We start from the raw sequence: 10,726 nt of genomic DNA on the forward strand, positions 1-10,726 counted from the left end.
ATAGGTGAAAAGTAAGATATCCCATTGATTAACCGGGTTATTGCTCTAACTTTAAAGCACAATTAAAGGAAATCATTAAGTTTAATGAAATACTGGAGTGCCAGTCTACTTATTCAAAAGTTTCCCTCATTAGAAGTTAGGCCTCTCTCATTACACTTCTTATCCACAGGGAAGATCCTGTCAGATGTAGCCCTCCAACTCCCTAAAGGTACATGATAAGGTGAACCGTCTGTACATGTGGCAGGAGCACATGCTTTTATTGAAGTAAATCCTGTTCTAATCCTTCTAGGAATCATGCTGAAGACTTTTATTGATATCTTAACAGCTGATCGCTCCCCATGCGCTTCCTTGATTTATGGTCAAATGCAACAAAGGAGGTCTGGAAAAACGCTCGGTCTTCAGCCTGCGCTCATCATGCAGAGCGATTCTGGCCAAAGTCCGACCATCACTCCACCGCAGAGCTACTTGTCTTTTGCTTTCTAAGATGCAGGCCCTTGAGGAGAGCACTGGGAGCTGCACACTCTCTTAAGAATGAAGGTGCAGTGGCTCGAAAATAAAGCACACAATTCTGGACTGTTTTGGTGTTAAAATAAAGGAGGAAATGGAGTCCAGGTCCGAACCTGAATTATGTTCCCATACGGGCAGCACTGCTGGAAAGATTTTCAACAGGAAGATAAATACCATTTCCAAATCCTTTCTTAAGAAACAACCTTTTTGTCCACCGGCCTATTTAGGTTTAGATTTGTGATAAATATAATTGCATGGGATGTTGCTTGATGGAGGTTGCCTGATCTAAAGCCCAAGCGCACTAATTAGGAATGTAGGAATAATCCAATGCCAATGTTAGGTTGCCCTGAGCAGCAGCCCCGGATAAGCATTCGTGAAGGTCATCCGCCTCAATCAGCTCTGCTGGTAATCATGTCAGACCAGAAATCATGACTCGCGAGGCTTTCAGAGTCAATGAACATCTTAACCTGTGACTTTTATGTCTTTTTAATTTAGACGGGATAAACAGATCACAAGGGAAACTGTGTGAAGTAATTTGAAGAGAGCGCAAATATGATTATCTAAGCTCTGAAACTGCAAAGCAGAAAAGTAATTTTACGAAAAGAAATAAAGGAATTAAATGAAATAAGTTTAAGCATCATGCTTTTAATAATTAAGCCCATGAGAATGTATTGTACCGACCATCACTTTAACCAGTTAAACTGCCCAACGTTGGTGGTGGCAGGTCACATCAGCATCACTAATCAACATCAATTCAAAGAGCAACTTGGCTGTTGTCGGGTTTGTGTGCTCCCTGCAAGCTGGTGCCTGTACTCGGTCAAAGATCACTTAGGATTCAAAAGAAGCATCACTCCGTAACAATGTGACACGACAGTGTTTCTGTGGTTCCAAGAACTCCGACAGAGTGACACGTCGTCTCTCTAGCAGATCAGTTTCAGGAGTTAACTTAAACTTCGATCACAGCAATAATTCAGCCTCATCAGCTTTATAGTTTTGAATCAGGACTTTCAGTAATTGGAACAAGAAGCTCGAGAAAAGAAAGTTGGCAGAATTAAACATATTGCAGTCTGGATGAAAATGGTGGGCCAACCGACCAACATCACTATTCCTAGAGTCATGCCTCCAGTGTGGCTAAAGTATTGTTTCATCGATGGGATAACAACGCGCACAGCAAACTACGTTTGCCATTTGTTGAGCTTCAAGAAATAAGCAAAATGCCTGAACATCAGCTATTTTCGTTTTTTGTTTGTTCATGTGTCACCCTTTTTTGTGTTGTGCAAGGTTCAGGGTCATTTTACTATGAACCTCCCTCCAAACCACAGAAGCCTGCCGTGCACACAGACCAAGAATTACCTCATGCTCCTCTATCTATATTGGTGTAAATCAGTGGATGAGCACATAACAAAAGAGCTTATGATATTATATAGCAAGCTTTAGTCCAACCAAGAACACTTGTGGTTTAAGCGTATGATTATTGAATGAACAGAAGAAGCATTTGAATGAGCCTTTGGAGTCTGATTTGCATCCTTTCTGAAGTGTAGGTAGGGCTGCTGGATTGGATTCTTCTCCCCTACTGGGGCTTCACGCTGCCAGCGGCAAGAAAATGACAAGAATGTGATGAATTCATGTGATGAAGACAAATCAAAGAGAAGGGCTATACTGACTGAACGCAAACATCAAAATCCTTCAAATGCTTTTGAAAACTGAAGTCGTCAGGGAAACAATTTCGCCCAATTTTAATTTAGTTTTCTCTTGTTTTTTCACCCAAAAGCTGTGGCAGCATTTAAATCCTGATCTCCTTCTGGACAAATAGCTGCTGGATTGGTATTTGTAGAACTCTTTCCTTTAAACTGTTGCTGTTTGTAAAGCATTGGCTGCTAATTTGCAGGACAAACTATGTTTTGTCATGGTTGTCATGCCGCGTCAAAACTAAATAGAGATGACAAATGAGCTCTTCCAGGTTCAAGATAACTTAATACACGATGAATGAGGGTCCAATCACCTCCTGAGCGACAGGTTCCTGTCACAATGATTGAGCAGCTGAGTCAGTGGTTAAATTGATGACAAAGTAAATGGATCTTTGACTGAGCAAAGGACAAGCAAACAAACAACTCACCAACACCCTGCCGTGGTGGAAAGAACATTAGTTTCATCTCTAATGTTCCAGATAAGTACTGAAACAAAGCCGTTTTATTCTGGGAATTGCATCATGGTGCTCAAAGTAATCTCATATGTATCGTTGTTATAAGATCAAGATAGATCTCGATATGTGTCTTACTCCTCAACGGTGTTGATGCATTGTTGTATGCATGTAAGACAGCAAACACTGGTTGAAACTAAGTGGCCATAATAACCAAAGAGAGCAACATGCTTTTTGGAGCATATTAAATAAAGTGACGGTTTATAGCCATGCTCGTGCCTGGGTCAGTCTGTAGGTCAGCCGATTGGTCCAGACTGAAATATCTCCATAACTACGACATCTTTGAGGGACATTCATGGTTCCCGAAGAATTATTCCGAATGACGTTAGTGATCCCCTGACTTTCCATCTGGCGCCATTAGCAGGTCAGAGTTCTCACTTATCCTGTGAAATAGAATACTTGATGTATTAGCGTAACGTCTTGTACATTCCTGGTCCCCAGAGGATGAGTCCTAGCGACTTTGGTAATCCCCTGACTTTTATTTGAGGATGACTAAGATATTGACATTTGTGGTTTTGAGTGAAATGTCTCAGCAGGTACTGAGTGGATTGCCATGAAATTCATTACACACATTCATGTTCCCAAGAGGATGAATTGTAATACCTTTGCTGACATCTGACTTTTCATCCTGGGCTTTCATTTTATATTTGGTCAATACTTTGATTTATGACCAAATATCGGCAAAGCTATTGACTATCGTCATCAGAATCCTCTGCACTTTGTGTGTGGTAATAATTAGGAAACTAGCATGCTAACATGCTTAATTAGGATGGTCAACATGATAATACATCTTCACAGAGCCACCGTCATGGCTTATACTCTTAGCCTTGGTTTACTTTAGCTTCTCTCTCTAACGAACCAAGGTTTGCACGTATAATTACATAAAACTGAGACACTAACACTAATTGAATGTCGTCATTTTGTCCCACACTTAATTTGTTTTATAGCATTGTAAAAGCTATTACCGGTAATAACTGTATATCATTGACGTAATTGTGGGCATATCACAAACACTGTGTGATGATGATTAAATAGCTTGAAATTCCTCACTGACCTTCATTTTATTGCCACATTTTTGAGGTGAGGGTACTCTTTGTGTAATAAGTGCCAATATACACGGCAATGCAAATAGTGGTATGGTGTAGTATGGTGTTCATTATATTTTGACGTGCGATTTCACTCCAGATCAAAACAGACTTTCATCTATTCTCAAGTGTTTTATCTCAGGCTGTTTTGTACAAATTTTACTGTTCTCTAAAACGAAACACCCACTCTCATCTGTTGCAGCCCAGAAACTATTCCCCTGTCGAACAGTACTCAGGACACAAATACCTGTCTTCAGCCCCAGGTGCTTCATTTCATGAGCGATGAAAGTCGGTTGGAAAAAAGAAAGAAATCCCTGACAGGTACACAGCAACACACCAGAGAGGACCTGTGCACCAACAAGAGACGATTGAAATGTTGTGTTTTCACTTTCCCATGTTCTCCTGCATTACACAATGGGAACGTTTGATTGGAACATTGTTTTAAGTAAAATCCCTGTCATTTTCCCATTATCGCACTATGACAACAATAGAGGGACGAAACCGGTTTAATACATCAAAACACGTTACAGTGGCGGAGCGATAAAATAAGCAATTATCACTGTCATGTTGCTCATTGAGCTTTATTGTCGCCTCTCAGCATATACGCCCAATATTGATGTCACTGTCCACCTTTATTCCAATTACGCTCAGAATAATAGCTTGCTGGCATGTGGAAAGCATGGCCTTCTGGAAGCACGATGCTAAACATAAGTCTTCAAATCCCAAACGGGAAAATCAAGATGCCTTTGAGCAACACACACACATCCTATATGCATTCTTAGACATCTATTTACAGTTCACAAAAAAGAAAAAGACAGTGCTGTTGTAAAGATGTAAATAAAGCATTAATTATTGAGTTTAAAGGTTCACTGTTAACACTGGGAAAAAGTTCAAATTCTTTGTCAAATATTTTTTGGTAACATAATAGCAATTTATCAGCTTTCTATCAAGAAAAGTGTTCTTGACAGTGGGGTTAGTGCATCAGCGTTGAAATTGGCGGGACGAGAGCTAGTTAGCGTTAGCTGTTAGCAGCACAGTCCAGCACGGAGCTAACGTTAACGGTATGGGCCCCTGATTTACCTCGTGATGCGTTCAGGCACTGTTCAGTAAAAACTAGTATTGGCAATTCTAAGGTTATCAGGAGGTGTTCCAATGTTACCAAGCAAAATGTAGTTTTGGGCGAGAAAATTGAATGAACAAAGTTGTTTAAAGGAAATGTTTTCACAGCAATATAAAATCGAAAACCCGGCACAGATGAGGGGTGCAGTGAGGTTACGCTCTGGGGACGGCCTTCTCAGATGGCTGAAGAGTGCTTATGTTGACGCATTTGAGACTCGTAGTGAATTTGTGTCTGGCAGGAAATTGGGAGGGTCTGTGTTTGCTTCTGGCCTCAGACACATTTACTGCAGCTAATAAATTAGACTCAGAATACTTAAAGCTAGTCTGCTCTGTGAAATGAAAGGTTGTTGCTCTTTTATCTAAATGGAACAAACTATGGAGTGAGAAATACAGCAGCCTGATTCACCATACAGTGAGCACCGGTGAATTTACTCACATGACACTAAACATCAGGGAGCGCATACTTCCTAAATGTAATCAATTAAGTTTACAAGCTACAAATAAATTGCCTGCAGTTACGATCACATTAACATGGCCTCCAATTGTATTTAATACCGACGTAAAAGTGATTTATCACACTGACAACACAGTTAAATTTGGATTACGCTGTCTTAAAGTATTTGTGCAGCTTTTTAGCATCCCCTCTTTCTCAGTATGAACTGTCTCATTGTAGCCCAACTGTTCTTCTTTTTTCCCATTTAGTTTTATACACTGTCACTTATCTGGAAAATGCAGAGAACACTGTGATTGATGCCGGAATTTCAAACGAAACCAAAGGAAACCTGACAAAAACAGACAGCTTTTGAAAGGTGCTTTCAAACGGGCTGTACGTATGAACAGTGTTCTCTGCAAAGTGGCTAAGAATGTCGTGCACGTGTGCTGCCTGTGTAAAATCACATCTCAATCGAATGCCCTTTTCAGACATGGAATAAATTGCTGACTTCGTCTACCTGTTAAGGTGAATTTTATATCATTCCGACATGAGTGACTTGTATATCAATGCAGCAACACATTTACATAGAGAGTGCATATGTGCATGTGATTCTATAATATTCAAGTGCACATGCATTGAATGACAGGATGTTAAGTGGGGTCTCTCGTTTGCTCTCATAAAGTGTTTTTTTTTTAACTGTACATTCATTTTTTCAGCTACGAAGCTGGAAAGAATATAATAAAAAATGTGTCAAACAATAGACTGATGTGAATGTCAACTGATCATATTTCCGTTGCCGTGTGCTGCTGTCTTTAAGTTTATCTGATGGCATTCAAGTTGTGGTCAGACGGAATGAGATACAGAAATGTTAGTAGGGCCGACTATGTGACCTTTATGTGCACGTGACTCGGGCACTCTGTTCAGAGTAAATGGGTACATGTCTGAAAGGGGCTCATAAGTACACATGGTAATACTTTGCGAGCTACACATGAAACATTCACAGATTCAGTCATTGTCGCCGTTTTCAAAAGCTGGCGAAATCATTGTAATCATAAAATAATGTGAGCATAATGTAAGTAAAGAGTTAACATTTCCATCGAATTTGAAAGAAAAGCTAAGACTCCAGTTTGGGCTACAGGTCCTTGCAATAACAGACCATGCTGATGCTCCTTAGAAACTGAGTGTTCTGCCATCAATGCAGTTCCCACAGCGCTACAATTCAACGGTCCTGAAGCGAATACTTTGGACCACAATCATACTTTCAGCTCAATTCCTGAGAGCAACATTTTGTTGTGTTGGGCTTTAGATTTGGGAGCCGTCCGATAAGCAGTTTGCAGAACTAATAAGAGCAGAACAGCTTTGTGAACAGTTGCCTTGGGAGGGGCAACATTCAGCTCTTACTTCATCAGACCTCGGATTGCAGGGATTAATTAACTTCGCAGTCCTGGCATGCGTCTCGGAAGAGTGCTTCCATTTTGATGTGGGAATTCTAGACACAGATTTGCCGTAGCCTAATTGGTTTTGGCAAGATTACATATCTAAGATTCGAACTGACATAAAGAAACAAAATTCTGAAAGGCTAGAAATGCTGAAACTGCACTTTCCCCAATGACATTGCTGTGCATGGGTTGTGAACCTGCCACTCGCAGCGTGCATTTCACTAATGCATGAGCAGTAACTTTACGGAACGTCTATAGCTTTACAACCATTTCTAAGCATCGGCTAAGCTTCTATCAGCTTTGATGCGACTGGACCCAAGTGTGGCTCCAAAAATGTGAAAATGCAGGTAACAGTTACAGATGGATGCTTTAATCTTCCATGTTTTGGTGCAAACAACTCCTCCAAATTAAATGACATCCGTTGACATGTCCAACTAGCAAGACACACACAAGTGTATGTGGCAGCGAGAAGGCTTTGTCACTTGACCATAAACATTTGTTTTATGGGGGCACTATTGACATAATATAGTCTCTATGGTACAGTAGGCAGTTATTGAAAAGTGTCCACCGCCTCTTTTGTAATCTCTCTGCATTGTTCATCCTATTGATTATTTATGATGTGCAATTTCTGAATTGCTGGACAAGCAATTTCCATCTAACTGTAAACCACCGCTCTAAGAGCCAATGACAGCTGGAGGAACCGTTTTAAACTGGAAACTTAATTGGCTGACTGGATCCTTTCAAGCAGCAGGGTAATTAGTCCATTACCCAGCAGCCTACTGTTGCTGACACTAATGTTAACTTTGGGGATTATTAGTTTTAATATACCGTGGGATAATTCTGAACTTTAAGGAATGCACACTGCGGTAAATAGAGTATTCTGAGGTGCCAATGAGCGCCCAGAGTTGGTATGAAGGTGGCAGAATGAAATGCTTGGGCCCATGTTGCTGAACCAGGTCTCAATGGAGGTGCCAACTTTACAACCCTAATGAAGCACTTTGCCTCCTCAGGCCTTTTGGCCTACTTTTACTGCCCTGAAGACAGTACATTCAAGCTCCCGTGTACTATTTTTTCCTGACAGTGGAGCAGTTCAATCATCCAGAGTAACATTAATTAAATGCATGGCATTGCTGAAATGTTTGGATTGAACTGTCCAGGGTTAGTGGCCCAAAATTCAAGGCGTATGGGAGGCACACACTATAACAACTGTGGGTTCTGATGGACAGTTCCAGTTTGAACTCCAATTTGTTAAACTTTGAATCGAACAAAAAGAAATGTCAATTTATCAATAGTTTAGCTGTGCAGAAAATATGTATCAGAAAAAAAAGAAGTCCAGTGTTAAATTACCTTGCAAAATATGATTTCTTGGAATAATTTGTGGTGTCTCAGGGATTAGAAAAGACTTTATATATACAGTTATATACAGTTTTAAAATCCTGTCTCATTGTATTATAAACTGCTGTTTTTGAATCTCATATACCTTCAAATTCATGGATCTATTACACATATTACTGGTCCTTTCACCTTCTCACCGGTACCTGTAGCAACACGCCCACACCAATGCAGCCTGAAGAGCATATAAATATATGTTGGTGCTATTTTGGGTTTGAACACCCACAAAAGGCGGTTTCTGTATTTGCCAGGAGAGGACATCGTCACACCTTTTATCTTGGCCTCAAATCAACTTTTGGGGCAGTTTCACACTTTCCCTGTCCGAGCTTGAACCCGAGGGTCCCGGAAATGGTAAACATTTTCTAAACCTGCCAAAAGTCTACAGAGAGGAGGGGTAAAGAGGTCATGCAGTTTCATGTAACCACAAAAGTTTGGCTACCCAGTGGAAAGCCACATCTGACAGTACATGTCTCTGCCTCGGCCAGTAAGCAGACAGGACTGAGTGGCCCTCCCTCAGGGCTTCCACACTCTACCGTCTGTGTCTACTGAGAGGATGAGGCACGGTGGTGAAGCCTCTCTGCACAGCACCCCTGGGACCCAGGCCTGTGAGCGCTCTGTCAAAACCAGTGAGCACCCACGTCAGGCACAGTTTACTCCGTTACATATACAGTTACATATACAGTTTACTCCGTTACATATACATATATAATCAATCAATTAGCATGACCCAGATAAGAAGCAGAAGATTGAGAGATGGATCAACAAATTAAAAAATAATTTGAGAAAACGTTTGCTTGAAATGACAGTTGCCCATTATGAGACGATTAGGTTCCGAGTTCCTGCGGCTAGCAGTAGCAGCAGTGTTTGATCGCTTTAACGGCGCTGACACAAACTCCACAAAAAGGCCTGAACAACCTCCTGGATGCACAACCCAGTTGCACCGGTGTCACTTGTAGTTTAAACTGTAGATGTATAACGTCTGTCGACAGCCCACTAACACATACGAAATGAAATTAAAGTGTCTGACTACAGCACGCAAACATTTCTTTGTGAGCGTGCCACACTGGTTAGGTCCAGGTCGCCGCTCTGCACCGCGCTCATACGGCGCTTACAACTGATAACGCCGACCCAACGTCCGGTTCCCCCTCAGGTAAACACTGTCAGCACTTCTGCTGTCGTCTGTACCTTTAGCGCCGTTAGCATTGTTGAATGGGCCGCTTAGAGGCAACAGAAATGCTCCCAAACTTGTAGATAGCACCTTAAGAACTGGAAATACTTATTATTATTTTTGGGAATTCAATGCAATGGGGTTTTTTCGTGCAGATATCCTGTTAAATGGTAAAACGAATGCCTAGGGCAGACTGCAATCCACAGAACTTCTCATTACAGAACAAAGGCATTCAAATCTAAACGACTGCTTTATAAGAATAGATCTGAAATATAAAGTCAGTCCCTCAAGCCCTATGCAGCCTTTACCTAGGGCCCAATTAGAGGAGTTGTAGTGACAGGTCAAGCATTACTGGTCTTTGCAGGCCAAAGAGATCTGGACTCTTGTTTATCTCAATTGTAGAAACCACATTAGAATTCTCCTTCGACATGTTATTAATAAGTGCCCAAAACAACGTAAGCTGCATGGCCAATATATGTTCAATTAGGATTACCCAGAGACACAATTCATCAGGAGTGTAGTCTTCATGAAGCTTGACAAACTGCACAAACTTCCATACGGCTTTAAAAGGTCCGCATTTGCAATTAACTAAAGCGACAGTGCGGAGAACAATGCACCTACCGCAGCCACCCCCGTCCCAAAACTTTTCCATTATTTTAACAAGCACAACAACATATTGTATGTTAATTGATTTCCTGCCAGTCCTCTGGAGCTCGCCCCGCCTGCTGTCAGTCTTGTTGATTAACAGGAACACAATTAGAATTTCCGGGCCCTGTTCAACATTAGTATTCCTGATATACAGCTTAGTGCACCTACATAGTGTTCTTGGTGTCGCCCACCACCTTTACCTGCCCGTCTCGTCTCGTCTCCAGGGAGCGTCTCTATTCGACCTCCGTGGGGAGCATCAAACTTAAATCTTTTATTGTATTAATTTGAGACTTGATTACATCTCAAACAAAGCCTTTAGCCTCTCCAAATGCTCCAAGAATACTAATAAGCACTACGGTTGCATATGTTGAAGCTAGGGCTGTTTGATGTGGAGAATATCACGATATCGATACTTAATCGATTGATACAGGTAAAGTAGACCATAAAGCGGAGTATGCTTTAGGGCGGGGCTACCTCGTAGTTGACAGGTCGCTACCACAGCATTGTTGGTTCTGGGAGTTGTGTGTGTTTTCGTCTTACAACTCGTAACATTTTGGTCGCCTAAATATGTCTTATTCAGTGTTCAGTTGTGCTTAGCTCGGCCCTCTTGTGTCACTTCTGGTTGCAAAAAGCCAAGACGGCAACAGCCAAAAAACAAGATGGTGACGGCCAAAAACCAAGAGGCGACGGCCAAGATGCTGAACTCGAGGCTTTAAAATGGCAGTCCACTGACCA

Source organism: Melanostigma gelatinosum (genome assembly GCF_949748355.1).
Source record: "Melanostigma gelatinosum genome assembly, chromosome: 13".
Classification (NCBI taxonomy): Eukaryota; Metazoa; Chordata; class Actinopteri; order Perciformes; family Zoarcidae; genus Melanostigma; species Melanostigma gelatinosum.